Raw genomic sequence first — 12,692 nt, 5'->3', positions numbered from 1 at the left:
TCCGGACCCGGGTCGTCGCCGGTCGACCTTACGACCTCGCCGGCGCCGTCCCCGGTCCTAACCTCGATTCGGGTCCGGCGGCGTATTCAACGCCGCTTGGAGATTTCTATTTCTACAACCCGGCCCCATCCTTTGCACCTGAGTACCAGGCGATGGGTGACGAGGAGGATTGGGAGGGGTCCGAGGACCCTCTGGCACGTGAGTGCCAGTCTTCCCAGGACTGGACAGGTGAGCTTGGGGAGGCCAGTGGTCTGGACACTTTGCCCGACACTGGTTTGGTCTCCCCTCCTACCGTGGCTACGGAGGAGGGGGCTGCCTATAGTGTGGTGCTGATGCAGCCTGCCAAGGCCTTGGGCCTTGAGCTCCCCGTCGGGGACATGAGGACTAACCTCACTGAGGTCCTTAAACCGCAGGCAAGCTCGGCCGAGCCTCTGCTGCCGTTTAATGAGGCCTTGTCAGATGTTCTTCTGGGCACTTGGTCCAAGCCGGCTACAGGTCCGCCTGTAGACAGTAACGTTGCCAGGCTTTCTCTGCCTGGCTCCGGGCGACCCTTGCTTCCTGTCCACCCACCCCACCCCGAGAGTCTGGTCATCCAGGCCTCTAACTCCCAGACCGCATTCCCGGAGGCTCCCCCTGATCGGGAATCCAAGAGGTATGAGCAATACGGAAAAAAGGTATTCTCCCTGAGTTTGGGGTTGCGGTGAGTCAACACCGCATGCCTCTTGGGCCGTTACACCCACGCTCAGTGGGACACTGTCGCGGACGTGCTGCCACAATGTCCGCAGGAGGCCCGGTCTAAACTCGCCCAAGCCCTTGCAGAGGGTCGAGATGCGGCACGGTATTCCATCCGGTGTGGGCTGGATACCACGGACTCACTGGGCAGGGCGATGGCAACGACTGTGGCGATTCGTCGCCATGCCTGGTTTAGGTCAGCCAACTTCGGCTGATGTCCAGAACACCCTTATGGACATGCCGTTTGATGGGCGTCGCCTCTTTAGCGACAAGACAGACCATGCGCTTGAGCGCATTAAGGACTCTAGGGCTACGGCCAAGTCCTTGGGCCTTTCGGCCCGCGCCAGCAAACTGCTGCCTTTTGCTCCTTTCGTGGCAGAGGTAAGGGCGCCCCCACATGTCCTGCCAGCCACGGGCCGCAGACTACCATCCAGCGCGGTGACGGACGTGGAAACCGTCATGGCGGTGGTCGGGGACAACGACGAGGCCAGTCCACACCTACCCCTGCAGCATCCGCCTTAAAGCCCTCCTAGTCCGAGCTTTCAGGCCCATGTTACCCCAGTGGGGGGCAAGGTTCGCCATCTCCACTGGCGCACTGTCACATCGGACAGGTGGGTGCTGCAAATCGTCCAAATGGGCTACTCCCTCCCGTTCGAGGCGACCCCTCCAGCCATGCCACCGCGTGTCGGGGGATCACTTGACACTTCTACAAGAGGAAGTTACGGCCCTCTTGGCCAAGGGGGCCATCAAGCGCATTCCTGGGCCAGAAGTAGGGTGTGGTTGTTACTCCCACTACTTTCTGGTACCCAAGAAGGGCAAAGGGGGCCTACGCCCATATCTTGGACCTGCAGAACGTCAACGGCTTCCTCCGGAAGGAGAAGTTTAAGATGCTGACTTAAACTCAGGTCTTAGCTGCCCTGGACCCGGGAGACTGGATGGTAGTGTTGGACTTGCAGGACGCTTATTTTCACATCTCCGTCCTGCCGGCCCACCGGTTTTACCTGCGGTTCACGGTAGGCCACGAGCACTTTCAGTTTACCGTGCTCCCCTTCGGCCTTACCAGCGCCCCACGGGTGTTCACGAAAGTGATGGCGGTGGTCGCAGCTCATATTCGCAGGTTAGGGGTTTCAGTCTTCCCCTATCTCGACGACTGGTTGTTGAAGGCAGGCTCGCCCCAGACAGTCGTCAGCCACCTCCAGACTACGGCCGACCTCCTGCACCTGCTGGGGTTCTCCATCAATGTGCCGAAGTCACCCCTGTGTCCCTCTCAGAAGCTAGTCTTCATCGGAGCGGTTCTAGACTCGGCGCAGTTTCGGGTTTATCCTCCTGAACAGCGGGTTCGGGATATTCAGGCTCTGAATCCGATCTTTCAGCCGTTATCCTGAGTCTCGGTCAGGTTGACGCTGCGACTTCTGGGGCTGATGGCCATCTGCATCCCTCTGGTGCAACACAACAGGTGGCGGATGCGGGCTCTGCAGTGGGACATGAAGTTTCAGTTGGCCCAGCATCAGGGCAACTTTTCCGACCATGTCTTGATCTCGGAAGGCACTGCAAGGCAGTTGCAGTGGTGGCTCACGGACCACGATTGGGTCAGCGGCAGATCCCTCTCCCTACCCCAACCGGAGCACGTGGTTGTGACGGACGCGTCCCTCCCGGGCTGGGGGGGGGGGGGGGCACATGGGAGAGAGGGAGAACAGAGGCCTCTGGTCTCTGGTGGAGTCCCGTCTCCACATCAACCTTCTGGAGCTGCGGGCGATCCGGCTTGCACTGAAGGCATTCCTCCCCTCTGTCCGGGGGAGTTTAGTGCAGGTGTTCACGGACAACACCACCGCCATGTGGTACTGCAACAAACAGGGCGGGGTGGGGTCGTGGACCCTATGCCAGGAGACTCTGCGCCTCTGGCAGTGGTTGGAACATCAGGGCGTGACCCTGGTGGTTCAACACCTGGCAGGTTCCTGAACGCCAGGGCGGACGAACTCAGCCGTTGGTACATGATGGATCACAAATGGCGTCTGAACTCTGACGTGGCGCAAGGCCGCTTTCAGCAGTGGGGTGAGCCTTGGTTAGATCTATTCGCCACAAAAGAGAACGCGCAATGTCATCAGTTCTGCGCGTTGGAATTTCCAAGGCGGCACTCGCTCGGTGACGCTTTTCGTCGCGAGTGGAGCTGCAGTCTGTTGTGCTGAAGAAGATCAGACGCGACCGGGCCCAAGTTATCCTTGTGGATCCGGACTGGTCACGAATATACTGGTATCCACAGCTACTCGGCATGTCTGTCGATTCCCCCGATTCGTCTGCCTCTTCAGGAGGACCTTCTGTCGCAGCAGCAGGGGACGGTCCTCCACCCGAACTTGTCCAGTCTCCACCTCCATGCTTGGAGATTGAGCAGCGACAGTTGAGGCCATTTGACTTGCCTCCTGAAGTTTGTAATGTGATACTGGCAGCCAGGCGTCCCTCCACAAAGTTGGTATATGCCTGCAGGTGGAACAGATTTGTGGCATGGTGCACAGCAAAGGCTGTGGATCCACTCTCTGCCCCCCTTTCTGAGGTTCTCCTCTTCCTTCTTTCTCTTGCCCAGCAGGGCTCTGCTCTGGGCACTATCAAGGGTTACATTTCTGCCCTTTCCGCCTTCTTAAGGCTACCTGATCAGCCTTCTTTGTTCAAGTCCCCGATTGTAAATAGGTTCTTGAAGGCCATCACTCATATGTTTCCCCCTGTTCCTTTCGTGAAGCCCCAGTGGGACTTGAACCTGGTTCTAACTTACCTGATGTGTGCTCCTTTTGAGCCGCTTCATAAGTCCTCTCCGTCTTCTTACACTTAAGACTGCTTTCCTGGTTGCCATCACCTCTGCCAGGAGAGTGAGTGAGCTCCAGGCTCTTTCCTCTAAACCTCCTTTCCTTTCTGTCCATCCGGACAAAGTTGTGTTGCGGACGCGACCCTCTTTCCTGCCCAAGGTAGTCGCAGCCTTCCACATCGGGCAGTCCATCCCCTTGCCCACCTTCTTTCCGCCACCGCATCCCTCTAAAGAGGAAGAGCAGCTCCACTGTCTGGACCCAAAACGTGCGCTCTCATACTATCTGGATCGCACACGCCAGTTCCGGGTGGATGACCAACTCTTTGTTGGGTACGTGGGCGCTAGGAAGGGACGGGCGGTGCACAAACATACCATTTCTCGGTGGGTCGTGTTATGCATCAAGGCATGCTACTCTTTGGCTAAGAAGGATCCTCCTGTTGGCCCATTCCACTCAGGCCACGGCGGCTACTACTGCCCTGGGCCGGGGAGTCCCCTTGCAGGACATCTGTCAGGCAGCTACGTGGGGCCTCGCTGCACACGTTCGCAAGACACTGCTGCCTGGACAGCCAAGTCCGGAGGGATGGCCTCTTTGGCCGTTCCGTCCTCCAGGACTTTCTGGTGTGATCATTGGTTCACACTCACCCCCGGGGTTGGTATTGCTGGGGTATCTAATCTAAGGTAAGGAATCTAATACTAACCTGTTTCTTTCAGATGCACAAGTTGCTTACCTTCTGTAACGATATATCTGTAAGAAACAGTAGTTAGTATTAGATTCCTTACCGACCCACCCATCCTCCCCGTTCTGCGAACCGATATCTAGGGTTAAGGTCATCCCCTTTCTTGGCCCTAGTTTCATGACACCAGTGTTGGTTTATCATCGCTCTGCGTTTCTGGCACGGAAAAGCTATGTATAAGAACTGATGTCAGCGCGCGAGGGCGGCGTCTAAGTACTCCGGCGACGTCGGCGTCTAAGTACTCCGGCGACGTCGGCGTCTAAGTACTCCGGCGACGTCGGCGTCTAAGTACTCCGGCGACGTCATCCCGGCCAACGACGGACGCGGAGCCGCAGACGACGCCTACCTACCTACAGTTTCTGGATCCAGTCTGACGCCTGGGGAATTTCTAAGGTAAGAAATCTAATTCTACTGTTTCTTACAGATATATTGTACAAGTAACTTGTGCAGCAGGGTCAGCAACAGCAAACCTGGCAGTACCGACCTAGGGGCCAGTCCTTTCGTCGACGATCGAATGGGCGAGGGCAAATAAGTAGATGGGGCCAGCAACCCACCTCAAAGTTACTTTGCTGCACTGAACACCCACTCAACACCTCCAAAGGAGGGGCACGACAAAAGACCCAAAAAACAAATACACACACTCAAATCGTGGATCAGCGAACATGTAACACCAGAAGGAGGCAGACTAAAACACTTCTTCCAGGAGTGGAAGAAAATAATAGACAAATGGATACTGAACACCATACAGTTCGGATACTGTATAGAACTGGAAATGAAGCCACCAAACAGGAGACCAAAAAGCAAGGAGCGCTCTGCAAATGAACTCGCGCTCCTCCTACAGAAAGCACAAGAACTCCTCCACAAGGAGGCGTTAGAAACAGTACTGTTCAAAGAAAGAAACAAGGGAGTGTACTCAAACTACTTCCTCGTACCAAAGGTGGACGAAACGTTAAGACCCATCCTGGACCTACGGTTCCTAAACCAATACATAAAGACTCAAAAATTAAAAATGACATCCCTACAGGAGGTTATCCCTCAGATAAGGTGTGAGAAGTTGGCCTGATATATAGTGCTCACTATTCTAGTGATCACTTTGTATCATACCAAACAACCCTTATTGATGATTGGTTGTAAGTCAACCTGATAGACCAGCTATCCTAGTAGCATGGACACGAACAGTCTTTAGGCTAAACTCTAGAGGGCGGGTTAAGCCAGCTGTTTTACCATCACATTTACCCCTTGAACACCAAGTGAAAGGACACCACACAAGTTGTTATGAAAATAAAGTATATTTATTTATAACAAGACTACCCTGAACTCTTTATGAGTCAGGGAGCTAAGCACAATACAAAACTCTTAAAGAAATACTGAAAGTCGCACAATTTACACAAATGCCCGAGGGGCACGGAAAACCATATATTACAAAAGTGGAATGCGAATTACTAGCAGGTAAGTAACTAATCTCAGAGGCTTTGGGATCGCTAGGACTGTACTACTGAACCTTCAGATTACAAGCAAGAGGCCTAGGGAGATCGGGTGCAGAGTGGGAACTCTCACGCGGGATGCGGAACAAAGTCTATGGATGCTAGATTTCGTAAAGTTAGTGTTATCGGACGAATCCGACTAGGTAGAGCTGAAACGAAAAAGGATCTGGACACTTAGATAGTTAAGCTATGCTGGAGCACCGAAATGCTCAGGTTACCTAGCCCAGGGGCTGCGGCTGCAAAGGTCTGAAAAGACGTCGGGAATCCTCGTTGCAGTCTATGGAGCCTGAAAGAAGAAGTTGCTGGCAGGCGACCAGTGATGAAGTTCGATATGATCCAAGCATGGATCGATGAAGATGGATACCTGTGAGCAGAGGGGACCAAGTCCTGAATCACTAGCCAGTGATTAGGTGGGCACCAGGATGGCACCGGGCGAAGTCACCTCGACCAGGTGAGTGGGCGACGCTGGGCTCTGCAGTCTCTCGGACCAGGAGGCGTTGTCGGCGACCAGGATGGAGATGCGAGCTGTCCCACGAAGGTGTCTGCTGTTGACGTCGCTGGACCCAGGATTGGGGCAACAACTCTTGGCAAATGCAAGCCCACGCGGTGGACGCAAGATGGCGTCTGGAGTGGACCGGGAGGGTCCGGGGTGCTCCTCTGTTGGAGGGGAGCAAGGGCCAGTCTGGAGCAACCAGACCAGCGGTGTTGTCGTTGTGGTTCGTCGTCAGAAGGGCCACTAGCCAACGGGCAAGTGACCTGGACAACGCGATGAGCAGCAAAGAGCAGAAGGGCCCCACGCAGATCTCGTGGATGCAAGGGGGCTGGACTTCGGTGCTGGAGCTGGTCCGGGTCGGGGCTTCTCAAACCCCAAAGCACTTACTCGAGGATCCCTCGGCGGTTGTGCTGGGCAAGCGTCGTGCAGTCTTGAAGATAGTCGGTCCCTCGAGGTCTCGTCACACCCACGAATCTCAGCTGGGCTGATGATGCAGGTAGAGATCAGAGGTGCCAGGGAAGCCGGTTCTCGTCGAGCTGGGCAGTCTTGATACGGAGGAGAGACTTACAGCAAACCGCGATGCTTGGATGGTGCCTGCAGGTGCAGGGTGACTACTCCTTAGTCACAAGGGAGAAATCTTGAGAAGAAGTCTTGAGTTCCTTTCGTAGAAAGTAGTTTCAGGATTCAAAGATGATCTAATCTGGAAGGGGGCCTGCTCCTACCTTTATCCTGAGAAAGGGGGCTGGCACGTGACTAAGTCCTGCCCTATGGGTGGGACTAGGAGGGGGGTGGTTACACCCCTCTCCTTTGTCCGGTCTCTCCCCAGCTCAGAGGCTGGTGTGCCCCAGGAACTGGTTTGAGCCGGCATATGCACAGTGAGCACCGGGGTGCCACTTGCAGTCACCTTCCTTTCAGCCCTGCCTACCTGGGATACACAAAATCCTGTCTGGTTTGGTGCTAGCACCGCCCCTGACAGGAAACCCTTTGTCCAGGCCTCCGTTTGCTGGAAGGATTCCCAGCAGCAGGAGGGCAGACTTGTGTCTCGGTGGCAGCATCCATTTTGTGGAGCTGAGGCTGTGTTTAACTTTAACCGGGGTTACAGCTACCAACATGTCTTCTCCCTCTAGAGGGGTGGAATGCTACCCCCGTCGCCAGAACTGGCGAGGGGGTAGTATTCCAAAGCGTATGACACCTTACACGACATCTTTAGATAATGTCAGACCAAAGTTACCATAACAGCGAGGATTATAAGGCACTTAAGAGTATATGGTCTGACGCTATCATGGAAGTGGCTAAGGGATAGATCCCGAAGGCCGCAGACAGGCTCAGCTCATGCCAGAGCACTATCTCACACGATTCCAAGCACTCTGCCTCCAGGATTGTTAAGGCCTGCCATAGGAGTGACTGATAGGAGATCTGTGTGCCCATTCTAGGTTTAGATATAGGTATACTATATCTAAAGCAAAGGGTGATTACACCACCTTGCCCCAGCTGTCAAGAAGCCAGTTGTGTCAGTTTTGGATGGCCAGCCAGGGGTGGCATAATACATGCTTCAGCCCCTGGTAGGCCCTGGGTACACCTATACCCTGGATACCTAAGGTATACAGTACAGGGACTGATAAGGTAACTCAGTATCCAATCAGATATGTACCTAGGGTACATGTAATCCATTTTAACAGAGCGAGCAGTGGGCCTGGGGTCCTGAATAGCAGGGCCCCAGGTCAACCAAGTCAGAAAACCAGCAAAACACCAGGCAAAAAGTTGGGGGCAACCGTAGTCAGGGATCTACCTTCCTACATAAGGGACGGAGACTTTGTCCACCGTAGACCTCAAAGACACCTACCTACACATTCCCATGAACAGACAACACAAACATCTAAGAATTGCCATCAACAAAGCGCACTACGAGTTCACAGCCCTGGCCTTTGGACTAAAATCCGCACCAAGGGTCTTCACAAAATGCCTCGCAGCTGTAGCAGTGCACCTACGGATGGAAGGGATTCATGTATACCCCTACCTTGACGACTGTCTAATAAAGGCAAGTTCCTACAAACAATACCAATTACATGCACAGCGGGTCACACAGACGCTGACAGAACTTGGATTCTCAATACACTGGGGAAAATCCTCAATGGAACCAGAACAGGTGAAGATCTTCCTGGGCGCACAGATCAACACCATTCAGAGCAAGGTGTTCCCCAGTGACAAGAGAACACTTGCCTTGCTGAAGGCGACACATCAATACCAGAAGGGGCGAGCTCTGATAGTGAGGACAAGGAGCAAAATCATGGGGATGATGGCGTCCTGCATACATCTAGTCCCCAATATACGACTCCACATGAGACAATTCCAAGAATGGCTCCAACAACGATGGTCACAAGCTACAGGGAGTTGAGAAGATCTAGTGGTTGTAACACACGCAGTGCAAGAGGAGATAGCATGGTGGAACATAACAAGGGGGAAGCCTTTGACACCACCTAACCCAACAGTGACCATCACCACAGTCGCATCCCAGCGGGGATGGGGAGCACACACGAACCAGCTCAAGGTGAGGGGTCTGTGGACTCCCAACAGATGTGATCAGACACATCAACTACCTGAAACTAAAGACTGTGTTCCTTGCCCTAAAAGCCTTCCAGAAACAACTGTACAGGCAGAGAATGTTGATGCAGACCGACAAAACCACGACAATGTTCTACATCAACAAGCAGGGAGGAACACAATCCGTAGCACTATCCAACCTAGCGCAGGAGATATGGAGATGTGCCAACCCACTAGAAATAGACCTTCTGGAAATACACCTAGCAGGAAAGGACAAGTGGAAGCAAACCGGCTCAGCAGACAGACATCAGCATCCCACGAGTGGGAGCTCAATGCGCAGGAAACGCAAAAGCTATTCAAGAAGTAGGGGACCCCAAAAGTAGACCTATTTGCAACACACCAGAATCTAAAATGCCAATACTTCGCATCCAGACAACCAGGGGAACAATCCCAGGGGAATGCCCTATGGATAAGCTGGGTCGAAGACCTTCGACTAAGCTTTTCCCCCGATACCACTAATACAGAGTGCTCAGCAAATGCAAAATCAGCAACTTGACACTGATTCTGGTAGCACCACAGTGGGCCAGACAGTCCTGGTTCTCACAAATAGTGGAGATGGCGCAGGGCTCGCCACAAAAGTTCGCAAAAAGAAGAGACTTGCTCTCCATGCAAAACAGGGAGGTGGTTCACCCAGAGCCAGAGAGCCTATGCCTAGCAGCCTGGCTCCTGAAGACGTAGAGTTTGCACACCTAAAACTCCCAGAGAGCACACTGCGGGTGCTGCAGGAAGCAAGGAGGCCTACCACACTGAGGTGCTATGTGGCAAAATGGAAACTATTCACACAATGGTGCATCAGGGAAAAGCTACACAAGAAAATCACCAAGGAATCAACGGTGCTAAAATATTTAACAGACTTGCTAAAAACAAACCTAAGCTGTACCTCGCTGAGAGTACACCTAGCAGTGATAGCCTACACAAGAGAGGAGACTGGAAAAAGCTTCTTTACATCCCAGGTAGTAAACAGATTCCTAGGAAGGGCTAAAAGAATGCCCCCCCCCCCCCCAAAGAGGATGCCACTGCCGGCATGGAACCTTAATATAGTTCTAACAGAGCTTATGAAAGTGCCATTTGAACCCATCCACATGGTCTCACTACAGATGCTCACAATGAAGACAGCCTTTCTGGTAGCAATCACCTCGCTACGCAGGGTAAGCGAGCTACAAGCGCTAAAACTACAAGAAGCGTACATTCAAATACCCAATGACAGGCTGGTAATGAGAACAGACCCACACTTTATGCCAAAGGTGGTGTCAAGGTACCACTTGAACCAAACGATACAGACACCAAGTTTCTTTCAGAAACCATCCACTATCGTGGAGAGGGCACTGCACACTCTGGATGCTAGAAGGGCAGTAATGCATTACATTGAAAGAACTAAAGATCACAGGAAAACAAAGCAGTTCTTTGTGTCCTTCGCAGTTTCCTGGGAAGACCAGTAACAAAAGGCACCATCGCACGATGGATCGCACAAACTATCCAATTCTGCCACAAACAGGCAGGTCAAGAACTACTAGGAGGGGCACAAGCCCACTCTACCAGGAAAAAAAAGGAGCAACAATAGCTTTCCTGGCACACACACCCACCAAGATATCTGCCTGGCGGCAACATGGGATTCAGTGCACACGTTTACCAAGGAAGCACAAGTAGGACAAAAAGTGCTTCAACATATATTCAACAACCAACGCTCATCTTCCACCCAGCCGCCACAAACATACCAACCGCTACAAAGTCTATGCACAGCATGGTGAATTTGGAAAGATTCATGCTGCAAACCGAATAGTTTCTTACCTGTCGGTGTTATTTTGCAGCTTGAAGACTTTCTGGATTCACTAGCGAACCCACCCACCTCCGCCAAAAAGATGAGACGGGAGGGGAAGAAAATATGAAGATATCATACTCTGACTCTTAAGAGATAAAATTACAGTTCCTTTAAATGAAAGAAGGAGTTGAGAAGAATGGAAAAGGATAAAACAAACATGACACAAAAACAAGAAAAAAAGAATCTGAAATGGCGCCCAAAGGTGGGAGCTTCCGGGGGAAGCGCGCTGATGTCACGGGAGGACACTAAGTGGTGGGACGTCGACGCCCACCTGGGCTACGAAAAAAAAACCCAGAAAAAATACTACGATTCAGGACCCCACCACTAGACCGCGGAATAATGCACAGCATAGTGAATCCAGAAAGTCTTCAAGCTGCAAAACTACACCAACAGGTCAACTATTAGTTTCTCAATATTGCCATGGCAGACTTGTGAACTTTGCTAATTAGATGGCATTTCATGTAATACAGTTTCCAGCTATCACTCCATTTCTTCCCTGCAGCAAAGTCCCCAACAATCTTTGCTTCGGCACATGCTTTGCAAATCAAGCCCACGTCTGGACTGTGATGTATTCTTATAGGTTCTGTATCGATCCCCCTATTCCTGACCCTGTTCTGGTTAACAAGTTAACTAGCAGCCATCCCATGATGCAGAAACCGTTATCTGATTAAGCCACACTACGGCACAGGAACGTGTTATCTGATTAGGTCATAACGCTTGCCATCTAATTAGACAAGCGATATTCCTCCAGCCCCTGATAAGGCATACAGAGTTCTCAAAACAAATCAAACCTATGACAACCTGGGAAAAACCCTGCGGCCATTGTTTTGGTTTCATCGAGAACTTCAGCAAAAGAATGTGCTAACGACCAAGTCGTATGACATCCTTACTGACGTATCTATGTCCATCCTTACGTCAATCTCGGCACCTTCCAGGTATAAATATTACCGGTATTGCCTTAAGCAAACACACGCGGTGGTGACGAGATAGGAGCAGCCAGACTTGCCGAAGCCCAGAGCAGAGCAGACCCCGCTGGCGCAGCCCCGCCTTCCTGACGCGCTGAGAACGAGACGCTGCTTTCTCCTGCCGAGAAATCCAGCTCCGGCGCTTCCGGGTAGCCCTCGCAGGCAGCCTGGAATATCGAGACCAGAGACGAGAGATACCATCCCTCATTCATCCTAGATTCAAGGTACAGAACTGAATAACCCCTTGCAGAGAATTCTTGAGTCAGTCACTTGGCAAAACAAACTTAACTTAAACTGCTACTTTCTATTCCCGCCCACGTATTAGGCTTAGGTCAGGTACACCGGGGTAGGCGTAGTTAGAAACACCAGTTGAGTACGATTAGTCAAATGTATATGTGTATGTATCTATTTTATCCATTTTAAACCATCTTATGGCTTAGAAACCATATAAATGTTTTTACAGTATTATTTTATACTTCTGCTTTTATTGTATGCACTTTACTTAACCATAAGTATTGCGATAATATCGATCCATTTCTCTTGTATGAGAAAAGAGACTGATCAATAAATAACATCTTTTATTGAACACGCCCGTCTCTTCCTTTTCTCTACAATCTGGTGAGACTAAGAATGCACGTACTGACTGAGTAAAATAAGTTGTCTTTTGTTTTCACACAACTCTAGGGATACACTCTTGATTAGGGGAGAGCAAAGTTGTCATGTTCTATGGTTGTCAGAAACTAAATCCCTTCTTGTCTATCCAGGGAGGTTCAACTCCTCCTTGCCTATTCGAGAAAGTTTCTAGTGAACTCTGAGCTAGCTGGCAAACCCAAAACTTTAAGTCTAATATCGACAATAGAAGACCTAGTTAACGTCTGGTCTAGGCCTATACTATTGAAGGTATTATTCCAATGCGCAGAGCCTATTGGGATAATAGGAACTACACTACAGGACTGTATTATAATAGTTCCACAAGTTGCACGCGAACCTTGCTTCGTGATTGCTGTGTCTCAGCCTCCACAATTTCTTTCATCCACTCTTCCTTGAATACAAGGCAACATTCCTTCCTT

The sequence above is a fragment of the Lissotriton helveticus genome, chromosome 3_2 (assembly GCF_964261635.1).
Source record: "Lissotriton helveticus chromosome 3_2, aLisHel1.1, whole genome shotgun sequence".
NCBI classification, from domain to species: domain Eukaryota; kingdom Metazoa; phylum Chordata; class Amphibia; order Caudata; family Salamandridae; genus Lissotriton; species Lissotriton helveticus.
The sequence above is the reverse complement of the archived record's forward strand: the minus strand, read 5'-3'. Positions refer to the sequence as shown.